The sequence below is a fragment of the Lepisosteus platostomus genome, chromosome 6, assembly GCF_059453375.1.
Source record: "Lepisosteus platostomus isolate fLepPlt1 chromosome 6, fLepPlt1.hap1, whole genome shotgun sequence".
Classification (NCBI taxonomy): Eukaryota; Metazoa; Chordata; class Actinopteri; order Semionotiformes; family Lepisosteidae; genus Lepisosteus; species Lepisosteus platostomus.
In genome coordinates, this window is record NC_142616.1 from 67,181,281 (window position 1) to 67,198,208 (window position 16,928).

The 16,928-nt window shown below is 54.6% G+C and overlaps 1 long non-coding RNA gene across 1 annotated transcript in view; it reads left to right on the forward strand.

The window, feature by feature from the left end:
* Positions 1-16,928, forward strand: part of LOC148662208 (uncharacterized) — a 146,727-nt gene that overhangs the window by 122,774 nt on the left and 7,025 nt on the right. The gene's annotated exons all lie outside the window — the stretch shown is intronic.

The following is a 16,928-nucleotide window of genomic DNA, read 5'->3' on the forward strand; positions in this document are numbered from 1 at the left end:
GGCTGGAATTTCCGCAACCGACCTGGTGAGAGGACAGTGCCAATACTTCAGGTGCAAAGGCTTGGAAATAATCATGAGAAAACATACCGGGAATGGTTTGCTGTAGCATATGACTCTATTTAAAAACATAAATATAAAAAATATAATACATATTATAGATGATAGATGATATATACTGTATACAGTATACCCTAATATGTATTCAAATATATGGATCTGTTTTGGCTTTTAAGTTCTGCAGAGAAGACAGAGCAGTATTCTTAGCAGTATAATTACTGCTACTCCTGCTTATGCTTGTTCAACATTTTATGTTTCACTGATTATGCCATTTTAACATAATACACTCTGTATTGATTGTATGCAATCTAAAGTCCCCCTTGATAAGGGAGCGTGCTAAGAGAACTCATCCCAGTGATCGATCTTCATGAACGCTGTTCAGTCCCCTTTTTAATCGTGAAGCTTCTTCAGCACATGGAGTCAGGGGGCGCAGAGAGATGCTGGCATCGCTCTCTGTATCAGAGCCCAGGGCTTTCTCCCCAACAGCAATTAGATTTCAGCTGGACGTGACACCCTGCAATAAATCAGTAAACCAGCGGAGTCCAGTCCTGGTCCTGGAGGGTCTGTGCATCCGCAGGTTTTCCGAGTCTCTGTAAAACAGCACCTGCGCAGAAGACGGAGCTGTAAAACTTGTCCAGTCCAGCCAGCAGGCAGCGAGTTCAGATCGTTAAGACCTGAGCTGGACAGAAAGCCTGCAGGCACTCTGACTCTCCGGTACCAGGACCGGAGACCCCACATCCCCAGGGCACAGTTGCAAAACACTGAATCCCCTGGGAATTAAAGGCACAGGACAGTCGAACAAATAGAGTATGTGGTTAACCTCGTGATCCCCTCCCTGTTGTAGGGAGGTGACAAAGCCAGTGAAAACACCACCAAGACCTTTCTCTGTCTCCCAATCTGTGATATACACTATACGGTACACAAGGCACTTGTGTCTCAAAAGTTCTCCCTTGAGTTGGGCGGCCGAATTAAGACTGAGCAATTAAGCACTTTGAGTTGATCGCTTCTAAAGGGACTATATTAATTAATGGCGGCTTAAACAAAGCAATCGATTTTGAGAGCCAGGTGTTTGGGGACTGTGTGAAGCCTAGTGAAACACGAAACAGAGAGCACAAGCAGAAACTACAGGGAAATGCATTTATAGCTTAGAGCAGGAGGTGCTTCTTTACACAAAGGGTGGTGGGAGTGTGGAACAGGCTACCCAGTCGTGTGGCTGTAGCTGAGACGCTGGCTTCTTTCAAGAAACAGCTAATTGCCTGGGATCAATTAGCTACCAAATAACGAACAGGTAAGATGGGCTGAATGACCTCATCTCGTTTGTCATCTTCCTTGTGTTGTTATGAAAAACGGGGCTCAGAATGGCTTCCAGTAGGTTTCTGAGCCATCCTCTATCTAGCTCTGCAATCTGAAGTGAGCTTGATGTGAAAGCCTGAATTTGCTTCTGTAAAAATGTCGAATAGACACTTGTGTTTTTTATTTACCCACCTGATTTGGAAATTGCGCTCTGCCTCATTGAATAACAGGGCCATTCGCGCTGAATAATGTAACTCTACCAGTTTACAACAGAACTCCTCAAACAACAACGGTGTTATAAGGAAAACGTACATTTAAAATAACACCAAGAGAGCTGAAAAAGTGGTTTGTGGCTGTAAGAAAGCTTGTAAAAGCTTTGTCTCTTTGTACGAGAGACAGGTAGGACACGCATCTGGAGCTCAGTCTGCTGCCTGTGGCTTATTTTAGCTGGTAATGGAGAGCTCCTGAATTCACTCAGACAGAACGAAAAGCCAATATTGACAGAACGGCGGCTCGCTTTTGAATGATGACAGAACACTATGCAAGCTGGGATTTTTGATTTCAAAGAATGTGCCTTTCTTTTGTCAGCGTCAGACATGGAAAATCTTGAGAAGGAGAGGGGGGTGGTCTGGTCAAAAATCCCTGAAGAGGTTTTTGTGAAGATGCCTTTTGCAAAACGGAAACATCTCTTTCTCAAGTGAAGCTCAATAATTAAGGAACTGTTTAGCAAATATCACCTACTCCCCAGACTGATATGCAGAGCTGATAGAAGAAAAGGTTTCTCCCAAATGCCTTGTGCTGCTGCATTATGCAGCCCAGCTGGCAGACACAGCGTGTGGTGAAACTCATGCCTTCTCTCCCATACCACCTCGTTGAGTCAAAGGTTGACTCACACAGAACTTCACACCAAGTCTGCTCGAGCTGGAGTTCCTAAAGTACCTTCCCACACAGGTTCCAGCACATATCAACCCTTCAATCGATCCATACATTTTCTATCTGCTTCATCCAATTTAGGATCACAGGGGAGCCCCAGACCCCTATCTCAGTAAGAAACAGGCACAAGATGATGCGCTGTTAACTGTTCATATTCTGTATAAGATAAAGAAGTGCCTCCTGTTCTCAGTTAAAAATGCACCTTCTCTTCCACACGCAGACACGCCCCCTTTTTACACCTGTCCAATCAGGCACAGCAGTTACCACTTCTAAAATCAGACACGCCCCCACTTACAAGCCACCCAATCAGACACACCATTTCCACAATCAGACACGCCCCCACTGACAGCTGCCCAATCAGACACACTCACGTTACCATTTCCACAACCAGACACGCCCCTGTCCAATTAGATATTGTACCCCATGTGTTCTGTTCAATAAAGAATTCTCAATCCATGTGCACACATTAGCTTGGATTTCAAATGTACGATAAAGCTTCTAATCTACGATTTAACCTATTATGAAGGACTTTATCATAAACTTTCTGGAAGATTAAAAATATTGTGTTCTTTGCTTTAGTGTTGTGAACCATCCTTGTTACTTGTGTGAATGCTAACAAGTGTGCCCAGACTTCAGTTTCTTAATCAGCCAGTCTCTTTGTGAGCATTCATCCAGTTTATCTGTCAATACTGAAATACGCAGGTAAGAGATTGGTCTTTCAGACTGCACTTCACCATATTCCCAGGGTGATCAATACCTTAACCATTAATCTTTCAATTCCAGTTCGGTTATTTGTCGTCTTTTCAGCACGGAGTCCATTGGCAGGCCCCGAACAGAGGGCGGCAGGCAGAGGTGTTGCTATTCAAGCCCGTGTATTTAGAATCTTGAAATCGCAGGGGATGACTTCCAGACCAGCAGGGAATCGGGGATCTGTGAACACAGGCGGAAACCAGGAGCAGGTGTTTGGAAGGACTGAAATCAAGGAGGAGTATATCCATATATATCTCTCCTATATCCATCCGTCTTTTTTCTAACTGCTGCTTCCAATTCAAGGTCGCGGGGGAGCTGGAGCTGATCCCAGCAAGCAACAGGCACAAAGTGGGGTCCACCCTGGACAGGACGCTTGTCCGTCACAGGACGCCCACAAACACAGATGGACACCACTCACACCAGGGCCAATTCGGCCAGAAGGAAATGAGTCCTCCAACATGTCTTTGGCCTGCAGGAGGAAGCCCACACGAACACGGGGAGAACATGCAAACTCCACGCAGACAGCACCCCAGGTCCAGAATCAAACCCGGCGCCGCGAGGCTGCATCACCAACCACTGCGCATTTCTCCTCAGACGAGCGACGGCCAGCGAGCCACTGCTGTTTCGCTCTCCTCTTGTCTCTCTTTTTTTGTTAATGCCGGAATGCCCTGGCGAGAGGAAATAATGAGCATGAAATAGGATCTATAATTAAATTCATTAAAGCTCACCAATTAAACTGGGCTGTAGCTGAGGCTTTTAATGGGAGAGGAGCTCAGACTGGCAGGCCCTTCTCCCTGCGCGTGCTCGCTCCATCTCTCGCGGTGTGTCTCCGGTGCGCGGCGTGGCTCCGGGCCCGGGGGCGCTCTCACGGCCGCGTGCCAGGCCGCAGCCTCACTCGGACGCCAGCCCCCGGCTGGGCTGGGACCCACACACGCGCCGCGGCGAGCCGGGCGGTGCTGAGCGATTCGCCCGACGCCTTGAATTGAAACCGAAAACCAAAACGAACAACCCAGAGGGGAGGAGGCAGACAGCACACGCGCAGAAGGAGGAGGCCGACCGACCCGGCAGGGCTGGAGTCGCCGAGCGCCACGGGCCGGAGGGGACCTTCAGATGTCGTTCTGTAACGCCAAACGGAGAGTCACCTCCAAGAAACGTTCCACTCCTAGACAACCCAAAGGGACACCTGTGAGCGCGGGAGCTCAGCGCTGCTTCCCGGGTGAGACACTCTATAGCGCTTTTCTGGACACTCCGCTCAAAGCGCTTTCCAGGTAATGGGGATCCCCTCCACCCCCCACCATGATACAACGGCAGCCACAGTGCAGTACACTGCCAGTGCAGAGTAATGAAGCCAATTCATTTAGCTGTACATCTGCATAAGATCTCATAGTGCATGTATTATGTAAACATAATTCCACATGGTTTCCACTAACGCCTTCAGGATGGTGTTTCCCTGTTCACTCTGAATACGCGTGTCAGGTCCCTGATAAAGTGTACCCCAGTTTGGTTCGCTCCCAGGGTGGAGCGGTGGCTCTGTGGCTAAGGATCTGTGCCTGTGACTGGAAGGTTGCCGGTTCAAATCCCGCGGCCGGCAGAGGAATCCTACTCCATTGGGCCCCTGAGCAAGGCCCTTAACCCCAACTGCTCCAAGGGCGCCATGCAGTGGCAGACCCCGCGCTCTGACCCCAAGCTTCTCTCCCTGTCTCTGTGTCTGTGTCTCCCTGGAGAAAAAAGCTGGGGTATGTGAAAAGACGCATTCCTAATGCAAGAAATTGTATAGGGCTAATAAAGAAACATTATTATATTATTACATTAGTTCCTGCTGGGGCGCCTGAACTTTTTCTCCAGGAGGCAGTACTGCAGCAGCAGGTCTGTGCCACTGAAGTGTGAGCGTTTCAGGGCACAGGCTCAACTGGCCGTTCCCATCTGGCAAACGGGGAGGGCTCTCGGTCCCTCTGGCCATTCCGGGCTGATTGATTCAGCCTTTGTGGGAATTGTTTGTTTTGACAAGATTTGTGTCTTTTAAGGGAGCGTTTATCCCTCACATTCAACATCCTGACAGGCGCGCCTCTGCTCTCGAGCTCTTCATTAGCCCTGTCAGGCATGGCCGAGCTCCTCGCTATTCAGCGTTGGGCACAAATTGAGCAAACGCAAATACAATGCCTGAGCATTATTTATAGCCATTAGCTCCAAAAGGCACTCAGGCAACAAGGCTGCTAGTGTTTTCAGGTGTGTGTGAGTCTGTGTGTGTTGTGTGTGTGTGTTCAAGTAGTGTTTTCAGGTGTGTGTGTGTGTGTCAGTGCGTGTTCAGGTAGTGTTCTCCGGTGTGTAAGTCTATATGTGTTGTGTGTGTGTTCAGGTAGTGTTCTCAGGTGTGTGTGTGTTCGGGTAGTGTTCTCGGGTGTGTGTAAGTCTATGTGTGTTGTGTGTGTGTTCAGGTAGTGTTCTTGGGTGTGTGTGAGTCTGTGTGTTGTGTGTGTTCAGGTAGTGTTCTCGGGTGTGTGTGAGTCTGTGTTGTGTGTGTGTTCAGGTAGTGTTCTCTGGTGTAAGTCTATGTGTGTTGCGTGTGTTCAGGTAGTATACTCAGGTGTCTGGGAGTGTGTACAACTCTGTGTGTCTTGTTTTTATATTTGCTTTATTCTTAGGTGTCTGAGAAAGCATGCACACCTGTGAGAGTGTGTTCTTGTGTGTTCGGGTAGTGTACTCAGGTGTCTGAGAGAGTGTACCTGTGAGAATGTGTTTTTGTGTGTTCAGTTAGTATAGAGGTGTCTGCGTGTGTACCTGTGAGATTGTGTTCTTGTGTGTTTAGGTAGTGTGCTCAGGTGTCTGAGAGTGTGTACCTGTGAGAGTGTGCTCTTGTGTGTTCAGGCAGTGTGCTCAGGTGTCTGAGATAATGAGTGTCCTCAGGACTGAGAAGAGAGCCCAAGCCTAGTACTCGCTGTAATGAGATCATGACAACGATTGGAAATCGACCAAAATTCAAAAGCTGTTTCAGAGCCTTTGTGAGGCTGTGATTTCGAGTCAAGTGGTTTGATGAAAGAGAGATTGCTGGCTGATGAGAATCTATTTTAGTTCGAGAGAGGGCATTGAACAAGGCTCAGACTCAGAGCACACTCTGTTCTTCTGTGCTGCCTCCAGTGAGTGCTGGTCTGCTTTACTGCATTCGCGCTGACTGTTCTGGAGGTTGACCGAGTTTGGTTCATGTTATCAACATTAATATGGAAAATGATTTGAAAATCGAGGAGCCACCCCACAAACGTATACCTGATTGTATCTGTGCCATCGCTGTCTGGTCTTGTCCTGGAGGACCAGTGTGTTTAACAACCTCAACCAGCTCCTCCTGTTTATCGTCTAGTTTATTCTACAGTCTTGAGCTGTAAGAACACCAGAAAGGTTACAAACCCGAGGAGACACCCCCAGCTTGTCAGTAGCTAGCTCACTGGGCTATCTATACTGAAGAGCTGTGATCCTGTGTTCCTTAGCAGTAAACTCTTTAATAGTAATTTATATTATAAACAAGCCCCTTCCAATTCCTGCAAACGCCAGCATCGAAACTAATTATCCAATCACACCCCTCCATCTCCATCACACCTCCGGTTCTCAGAGCACGTAAGGGCTGTTGACCACCACCAGGGTGCGCAGTACTGGGTATGCCAGTGGAGCTCCTAGTTCATGTCCTCACATCTACTTGATTGCTGTTCGACTCTTGAATCTCTGGCTTCCTGACCTGGGCTGCCCTTTGACTACAGTTCCTGGGGTCTCTCTCAAGCCCCGTGCCTGATATTTAACCTGCTACCGCATGGGGTCCAGTTTTACATCAATATTTGGCTATCTTGCCGTCACACAATGACCGTGGCAGACACTGGAACCCACCCTCATTGGTCCCAGCGTAGGGGGCACCTGCCCCCACACCTCCTCAGGGTCACCCCTCACTCGCCGCAGGTTCGGTGCAGCAGATGAGCAGCAGGGGGCAGGGGAGCAGGACCCAGATCGCAATGCACATCTCCCTCCCTGGACCGGGCCCCAGTCTCGGCCTGCTCATCGGCTGCCTGCTGTACCGGACGCTGCTGACCGTAATACAGCTCTTCCTCCGGCGGCCGATAACACACAGAAACTGCCTCGCTAAAAATAAACGCCTGCCGCTTCCTTCAGCCAAGTCAGCTGCTACACTTCTGCATCCGGTGGGCTCTAGAAACTGAAAAATGTGACCATCTGAATATCTCTTTAGTTATCAGTGCGCCTTTGGAGAAGGAACAACAGGTATCCAGGTGTACGGGAGACCCAGCCACTCGTGATACTGTTTGCTGTCTTTAATCACTGCAAGGTGCCATTCCCCCAGGCGATTAAAAAAGAGAGAGAGAAACTCAACAGAGAAAGCAGTGTTTGTCCCTTTCAGTCACTTTCCACATTAATTCTTTTCAATAAATAAAACCCAACAAACAGACTGTAAATCCTGATTGCTTTCGCCCACCAGCTGCCTGAAGTTTTTCTGCGGAAAAGGATGTGCTCTCCCAAGCACGAAATTTACAGTGCAGGCAGGAAACCCAGTCACTTTTCTGTCAAGATTTCAGTATTTTTCCACAATTTATTAACGGCTTAGCAGAGAACAGCGCAGGGAAAAAGGTGGTGCAATATCCTGAGTGGGGCTGCAGTCAAGCTCACACACAGAAACACACACACCAGCTGGAGAGAGCAGTCACCATAGATGGCTTGTCTCTAAAAAGCGAGAGGAAGCTGAAGCACCTGGAGAAAACTCACGTGGGCCTGGGCAGAACATGCAGACTCCATACGGAGGGTGTCAGAGCTGACCTCCTGCTTTGTTGTCTTAAACATAAGACACCCCACTCCTCCAGTCAGCACCCCCAGTGTGGTAGTGAGACACCCCACTCCTCCAGTCAGCACCCCCAGTGAGTCAGGGAGACACCCCACTCCTCCAGTCAGCACCCCCAGTGAGTCAGGGAGACACCCCACTCCTCCAGTCAGCACCCCCAGTGAGTCAGGGAGACACCCCACTCCTCCAGTCAGCACCCCCAGTGAGTCAGTGAGACACCCCACTCCTCCAGTCAGCACCCCCAGTGTGTCAGTGAGACACCCCACTCCTCCAGTCAGCGCCCCCAGTGTGTCAGTGAGACACCCAACAGAGGCAGAGAAGCCCATGTCTCCTTCATCTTGCTGTACAGTGGCTTTCTTTACCTGGAAAATGAAAAGCAGAATTGTGGTGGCTATGAGAATGGGGACACACGCTGATAGCAAAAGAGGTTTTTGAATAAAGCAAAAATAATCTTTTTACACGGGTTTCATAAAGGCACAGTAGGTTTCTCTATCAGTACCGGTCCCGGGTTCGAATCTGGCTCTAACAGCATGGAGTTTGTACTGTGATAAACCCAGGGGCCGGGCACTCTAACCCAATCACACAAGCACAGCTGTCAGGGGAAGGAAAACATGGTGAGTGTAAGGAAGAAACAACCCAGGAGAAACCCGTCTCTCTCTCTCCCCGAGCTCTAGATCCTCTTCTCCCAGTGTCCCTCGCTATAAACTGCCAGGCCTTCAAAAACCAAAGTCTCTTTCCCCAAAACTAGCCATCATGGTGCCAGGTCCCTGATTAATCAGATTAATTCTGGGCTCAGAGAAGCACAGCGCCCCCTGTGGTCTCTCCGGTGCTTGCGGCCACGCAGCTCTGTCAGCGAGAGACAGGCGAGAGTGAGCGGCCGACGTGCCCCTCGCTCGGTCAGCGACGCTGGCAGAGTAAGTTTGGGGGGGGGCGGGCGCAGTCAGCGCGATGCATCCGCGAAGCCGAAGCCAGCACTGGGAATGACTGATCTGGAAATACGCCCGCAGGAGTCAGAGAGAGAGAGAGAGAGAGAGGCAGGGTCAGCCACTGTCTCCAGCCCCGATCCCTGATGGAGATAAAGGAGGGCCAGGGAATGAAGCGGGGCTTGCTGAGCCGCCCGCCCAATTAACCCGCTGACCTCTCCCCGGGGTGCACGGCTCTGCGTGACGAGGCTGGGCACCGGCAGCATGACAGTGCCGATGCTCTTCAGCGAGGCGCTGTCCTGCTGTGGGACAGCCGTGTTCCCAAGCCCACACATCGCGGCGCTCGGCTGCTGCCTGCTGGCAGGAAGAAGTCCGTTGTGCCCCAGGGCTGGTCCAGGAGCTGAATTCTACCAAACTCCACCTGCTTGGATAGTGAGCTACAGAGCCCCAGACCCTAGACCCAGACAGAGACCCCCTCGAGCGCCTCAGGCAACTTGCAAAGTTAAATTTGAAATGTTGTAGAGTGCACCACACACTACCACACAGCCAGTGATGGAGAGCTCAGACAGCGCAGGACAGCGATGGACAGCTCAGACAGTAGTAATGGACAGCCTGAGACAGTGCAGGACAGAGTCTACTGGCCCAGAAAGTGATGGACAGTGGTGGACAGCTCCGACAGCTCAGCAGTGCAGCAGTGCATTGCAGCAGACAGCCCCAGACTGCCCCCAAACAGACCTAACACTAAATCTCAGTCCTCAGTGCTCGACAGGGCTCCTCACAGCTCTGGCCAGCCTCAGACAGCCCCCAGCAGCCCAGGACCTCCGAGCAGCTCGTGTGCACTGAGAAGCAGAGTCGGTCACCCAGATCTGGACCGCCTCTCTGCTCTGAAGCCCATCGCAGCCTTCAGACTCCGGCTCGGACCCCCGTCTCGGACAGAGCAACAGTGCAGCAGAGTCCAACCCCTCAGGCCTGTGTTACTGTGTCCCGCTCTTGTTACCCCAGGGGCAGTGGGGTCGCCCCCACAGAGGCAGCACCACAGACCCTCCGGGGCAGGCCTGGGGGCTTGCGGGTCGAAACCGCAGGGGGGCCGCCGCAGTGAGCTCCCGGGCCGTTCCCAGTGTGGGCTCTCCGGTCCGGACTTCTTCCTGTCGCGGGGACGAAGCCGGGTCCCGACGCCCCGCCCTAACCCCCCCGCCTGCAGGCTGGGGGCAGTCTCCATGGAAACAGGTCACGGCGCCACGGCAGGGAGCAGGGCTCCGGCGGCTGTGGGGATACGGACCGGCTCTCCGAGGAAGAGCTGGGGGCGCTCTGGACCCCAGCTCCCCTCCCAGCGGAAGAGGCCCCACGTCGGCGCCGGCAGGGCCTGAGACCGGGCGCCTGACAGACACGCAGCGACACGGAAAGGCTTAATCGCATTAGAACAAGTTCATTCTTTTCACTTGCAAATTCCTGCTCACTGACTTCCTCTTTTCCCTGACGGAGCCGGGGAAACAGACACCGAGGAGATGAGGCAGGAGCACGCTTGACTTTTACTTCAAATCCTTCCCTTCCTGGGGGGGTCTGCGGGAGCCCATGTCCCCCACCGTGCCCCCTGTCTCCTTCAGGACCCCCTGTGTCCCCCTGTCTCGCCCGCCTCACGGCCCGCTCCGGCCTGCTCCCTTGTTCCACCTCTCCTCTTGCAAAAGGAGATCAGAGATCAGCGGCGGGGGGCTCCTGTCTTCGAGCTGTCGCTGTGACAGGCAGATGCGGTATCGTCCGCCCGCATCGCCCCTTTTGTGAAGGGGGGGTGGCCTCTGTCTGCCTTTTCCAGTCCGTGTGGAGAGAGACGGCTCCCGTTGACCCCCCTCTCCTTGCCCAGACCGCCGTCCGACCGCCCCCCCCCCCACCCCCTGAGGAGCGCCGAAGCTTAGCGGGGTTCAAGGTGGGGCTCCCCAGCCGCCAGCGCGGAGGGGAGGGTGACTCGGGGGGGTGCAGCGCGGGCTTTTGTTCCTGGCTGCAGACGTGAGCCGCAGCCTTCAGGAGCCCCGATCGCGGACCTGCGCCGCAAACGTCACAGACTTCTTATTAAGAAACACCTTTGAATCCGGGAGGCAGCCAGGCGACGGGCTGTCTAGTCTCCTGCAGGCCTGTGCTGGTACACTGAGCAGAGGCCTGCAGTCAGAGCAGTGGGGATCGGGGCAGATGCAGTGTCGCCGCTGCAGGACGCTGGAGGATCTCTGGCCTTTCACTCCTCCTGGGTTTCCTCAGAACCCTCCTGGTAATCAGGCTGACAACAGCAGCTCCTCAAACCCAGCTGCTGAGCTCAGTGAGGCATTGCACACACCCCTGCCTCAGTCCTAATCAGCAGATCAATGGCAAATTGATCATTTCAAACAAGTTTATACACCCGGAGCAATGATACATTGTTTCCACAGCCTGGATGTCCAGGTGATTGATAAGAAGTATTGTCAATGTGCCCAACACAAAAATGAATAATGACCTGGTCTTTTTTGTAATAAGCATTCACAACCCATCTGTTTCAGTTTGGGGGGGGAGTGGGGGTGATATAAGGTGCTCTTGAAAACAGACTAATTTCTGTCTGCAACTGGAAAACACTGTAAGCCCTGCAGCCTCAGATACTCTGAATACACTGTGAGCACCACAGCCCTGAATACACTGCGAGCACCACGGCTCTGAATACACTGTGAGCACCACAGCCCTGAATACACTGCGAGCACCACGGCTCTGAATACACTGTGAGCACCACAGCCCTGAATACACTGTGAGCACCACAGCCCTGAATACACTGTGAGCACCACAGCCCTGAATACACTGCGAGCACCACAGCCCTGAATACACTGTGAACACCACGGCTCTGAATACACTGTGAGCACCACAGCCCTGAATACACTGTGAACACCACGGCTCTGAATACACTATGAGCACCACAGCCCTGAATACACTGTGAGCACCACAGCCCTGAATACACTGTGAACACCACGGCTCTGAATACACTGTGAGCACCACAGCCCTGAATACACTGTGAACACCACGGCTCTGAATACACTGTGAGCACCACAGCCCTGAATACACTGTGAACACCACGGCTCTGAATACACTGTGAGCACCACGGCTCTGAATACACTGTGAGCACCACAGCCCTGAATACACTGCGAGCACCACAGCCCTGAATACACTGCGAGCACCACAGCCCTGAATACACTGCGAGCACCACAGCCCTGAATACACTGCGAGCACCACAGCCCTGAATACACTGTGAGCACCACAGCCCTGAATACACTGCGAGCACCACAGCCCTGAATACACTGCGAGCACCACGGCTCTGAATACACTGCGAGCACCACAGCCCTGAATACACTGTGAGCACCAGCGCAGCGCCAGTCTAGAGGTGGTGAGTCCCCCTCTCAATGTCTCTGTACAACGTACAGGCTGCAGGAAGTCACAGTGTGGTTCAGCAAATGTTTGTAATGAGCTTTCATTGGTTAAGCAAAAGCCTGTTTTCCAGAGAACGCCCGAGACGCCACACACAAGCCATGTCCCCCATGGAGAGGCGAATCCAAGCAGCGTTGAGCACAGCTCTGGGCACCCTCTGTTCACCTGCGTTAGAACTGTACAGAACACTTCCTCACACGGCACGAGGGCTGTTTCAGATAAGATCATCCCCCCCTTCAGTTCCTCCTGGAATGGCCCACCCAGGCCAGGTCAGGTCTTTCAATGGCAGCTGCTCTGCCTCATCGCTGTGGCCGTGCTGCCTGTCCTAAACCCAGCCCTCGCGGCGTGGTTTCAGTGCTGCGACTGCTCCGCGCTGCAGCGCGAGAGGGGTAATTAGTGGATTCCAATTAAGACAAATAAATATTTTATCTCAGCAGAGCTAATTACTGGGAAGAGTACAAAAGTGGGAGGATGTGTCGGTCTCCGGGGGCGACGGGGGATGGGGGGGAGGGGGCGGTGGGCTGCTGTCATTGGAACCCTAAAATAGCTCAGAGAGGGGCTGCACAATCGCACCCTGAACCCCAAAACTGGAAACGCTGAGTCACCTGGCAGCCCCGAGCCCCAGGGGACAGACACAAATAAAATAATCACCAGTCCGACAAAAGGAAGATCTGCTTTTAATCAGTGTGAGAAAAGCAGTGGTTCCAGTGTGCGGCCTCCTGCGCTCTCTTCATCCTTAACGATGCTCAATTACATAGTCGTAGAATGTTTTTTATTGTTATTTTCAGAATTCATGAGAGAGGTACCTCTGCAAAACAAGGCCCCTTGCACAGCTGAGTTCAGGTTGCCGCACAAAAATTGGAAAGCGGTTCTGAACGATTAAAACTTTGTGCGCTGTGCTTTTAAAGGTAAATGCACTCCTCACTGTGTCGTGCTGTCTGGGCGAGTTACCCCCGTCTGCGTGCGTGCCCAGTCATGGCCTGGCATCATCCTCGAGCGCCAGGCAGGCTCCGGCTCACAGCGGTCCTGTGGACAGGCTGCTCTCACTGGGCGCCCCTGTGGAGAGGGTCTGGTCAGCAGTTTCCCAGGCCCTGCTGCTGACCGGCCGCGGCCAAGCGACGGGATGTCTCGATCCCGGGCCACAGCTCGGCTCGCTGGCGGGATGATGCCGTTAGACACCCTCGTCTTCATCCTCACCCCACAAACTGCTGACAACCAGCACAGGCACCCCCATACTCACACACACCGGCCAGGGCCGCGCACGCAGCCACACGCGTCACAGACCAGGCTGCCACAGCAGAGCTGACCACGCGAATCCAGTGGGGCAAAGTCTGCTGTACCTCCTGAGTCACTGTCAGAGTCTCCTCAGCTCAGTCTCCAGGCCAGGAGCAAGCAGCTCTCTAAACTAGTGCAGTCCTGCCGAGGAGCCGGCCGTCTCTGGGCCACAGCGCCCCCCTGTGCTGGAATCAAACATCACATCCTGGCAGCCAAAACCAAAAGACAGGCAGTGTCTTTCTCTTCTTGCGGGTGTTAATTTGAGCACTGGCATGGGACAGTGCTGTAAAAACAGTGCAAACAGTGCAGTTAAAAAACTGCCGCACTCATCTGCATTTCACTGAAAGAATTTGAAAATAAAATTGATCTGAGCTCTCACAAATTAAACAAACAGCATTTTCTTGCAGTAGCAGCTGTCCAGGTAAGTGGCTGTGCTGTCTGTCACACGGTCACTGTCACTACACTCTGCGGCCCGTTTCCATCCCGCAGCGGACGAGAAGCACAGGGGGCTCTGACCGGACCCCCGAGAAGCAGGCCTGGCGGCCAGCGGGTGCCGGGAGGGTTGCTAGGTTACGGTTACCGTGGAGAGATGGACATCTCCGGGGCGCGCAGCAGGACTCACGCAGAGAGAGGAGGGGATCAATCAAACCTCAGCCTGTGTCAATCAGCTTAGTCAGTGTCAATCAATCAAACCTCAGCCCGTGTCAATCACCTCAATCAATACTAATCAATCCAACCTGAGTCCATGTCAATCAGCTCAGTCAGTATTAAACAATCCAACTTCAGCCCGTGTCAATCAGCTCAATCAATACTAATCAATCAAACCTCAGCCTGTGTCAATCAGCTCAGTCAGTGTCAATCAATCAAACCTCAGCCCGTGTCAATCACCTCAATCAATACTAATCAATCCAACCTGAGTCCATGTCAATCAGCTCAGTCAGTATTAAACAATCCAACTTCAGCCCGTGTCAATCAGCTCAATCAATACTAATCAATCAAACCTCAGCCTGTGTCAATCAGCTCAGTCAATGTCAATCAATCAAACCTCAGCCTGTGTCAATCAGCTCAGTCAATGTCAATCAATCAAACCTCAGCCTGTGTCAATCAGCTCAGTCAATGTCAATCAATCAAACCTCAGCCTGTGTCAATCAGCTCAATAAATGCTAATCAATCGAACCTCAGCCTGTGTCAATCAGCAATCGGCCTGCCTCCATCACCCTTTACTCCAACCCAGCACCTCCTGCCTGCAGTGTGTGTGCACTGTCCTCTGGGGGAGGGGGGCTCCCCGGTGTGTGTGCACTGTCCTCTGGGGGAGTGGGGGGTCCCCAGTGTGTGTGCACTGTCCTCTGGGGGAGGGGGGCTCCCCAGTGTGTGTGCACTGTCCTCTGGGGGAGGGGGGCTCCCCAGTGTGTGTGCACTGTCCTCTGGGGGAGGGGGGGGTCCCCGGTGTGTGTGCACTGTCCTCTGGGGGAGGGGGGGGGTCCCCGGTGTGTGTGCACTGTCCTCTGGGGGAGGGGGGCTCCCCGGTGTGTGTGCACTGTCCTCTGGGGGAGGGGCGGTCCCCGGTGTGTGTGCACTGTCCTCTGGGGGAGGGGGGGTCCCCGGTGTGTGTGCACTGTCCTCTGGGGGAGTGGGGGGTCCCCGGTGTGTGTGCACTGTCCTCTGGGGGAGGAGGGGGTCCCCCCGGTGTGTGTGCACTGTCCTCTGGGGGAGTGGGGGGTCCCCAGTGTGTGTGCACTGTCCTCTGGGGGAGGGGGGCTCCCCGGTGTGTGTGCACTGTCCTCTGGGGGAGTGGGGGGTCCCCAGTGTGTGTGCACTGTCCTCTGGGGGAGGGGGGCTCCCCAGTGTGTGTGCACTGTCCTCTGGGGGAGGGGGGCTCCCCAGTGTGTGTGCACTGTCCTCTGGGGGAGGGGGGCTCCCCGGTGTGTGTGCACTGTCCTCTGGGGGAGGGGGGGGTCCCCGGTGTGTGTGCACTGTCCTCTGGGGGAGGGGGGGGGTCCCCAGTGTGTGTGCACTGTCCTCTGGGGGAGGGGGGCTCCCCGGTGTGTGTGCACTGTCCTCTGGGGGAGGGGGGGTCCCCGGTGTGTGTGCACTGTCCTCTGGGGGAGAGGGGGGCTCCCCGGTGTGTGTGCACTGTCCTCTGGGGGAGGAGGGGGTCCCCCCGGTGTGTGTGCACTGTCCTCTGGGGGAGTGGGGGGTCCCCAGTGTGTGTGCACTGTCCTCTGGGGGAGGGGGGCTCCCCGGTGTGTGTGCACTGTCCTCTGGGGGAGTGGGGGGTCCCCAGTGTGTGTGCACTGTCCTCTGGGGGAGGGGGGCTCCCCGGTGTGTGTGCACTGTCCTCTGGGGGAGGAGGGGGTCCCCGGTGTGTGTGCACTGTCCTCTGGGGGAGTGGGGGGTCCCCGGTGTGTGTGCACTGTCCTCTGGGGGAGGGGGGCTCCCCGGTGTGTGTGCACTGTCCTCTGGGGGAGGGGGGCTCCCCGGTGTGTGTGCACTGTCCTCTGGGGGAGTGGGGGGTCCCCAGTGTGTGTGCACTGTCCTCTGGGGGAGGGGGGCTCCCCGGTGTGTGTGCACTGTCCTCTGGGGGAGGGGGGCTCCCCGGTGTGTGTGCACTGTCCTCTGGGGGAGTGGGGGGTCCCCGGTGTGTGTGCACTGTCCTCTGGGGGAGGGGGGGGGTCCCCGGTGTGTGTGCACTGTCCTCTGGGGGAGGGGGGCTCCCCGGTGTGTGTGCACTGTCCTCTGGGGGAGGGGGGCTCCCCGGTGTGTGTGCACTGTCCTCTGGGGGAGGGGGGGGGTCCCCGGTGTGTGTGCACTGTCCTCTGGGGGAGGGGGGCTCCCCGGTGTGTGTGCACTGTCCTCTGGGGGAGGGGGGGGTCCCCAGTGTGTGTGCACTGTCCTCTGGGGGAGGGGGGCTCCCCGGTGTGTGTGCACTGTCCTCTGGGGGAGGGGGGGGGTCCCCGGTGTGTGTGCACTGTCCTCTGGGGGAGGGGGGCTCCCCGGTGTGTGTGCACTGTCCTCTGGGGGAGGGGGGGGTCCCCAGTGTGTGTGCACTGTCCTCTGGGGGAGGGGGGGGTCCCCGGTGTGTGTGCACTGTCCTCTGGGGGAGGGGGGCTCCCCAGTGTGTGTGTGCACTGTCCTCTGGGGGAGGGGGGGGGTCCCCAGTGTGTGTGCACTGTCCTCTGGGGGAGTGGGGGCTCCCCGGTGTGTGTGCACTGTCCTCTGGGGGAGGGGGGGGGTCCCCAGTGTGTGTGCACTGTCCTCTGGGGGAGGGGGGCTCCCCGGCGTGTGTGCACTGTCCTCTGGGGGAGCGGGGCTCCCCAGCGTGGGTGCTGGAGCGCTGTGCCCTGCAGGTAGGGGACGCCAGTGGGCACCTTGCGTGCTGCAGCTGCAGTGCAAAGCCCGAGGCTGAGGGGGGATTAGAGGGATAACCGGCCTATTCC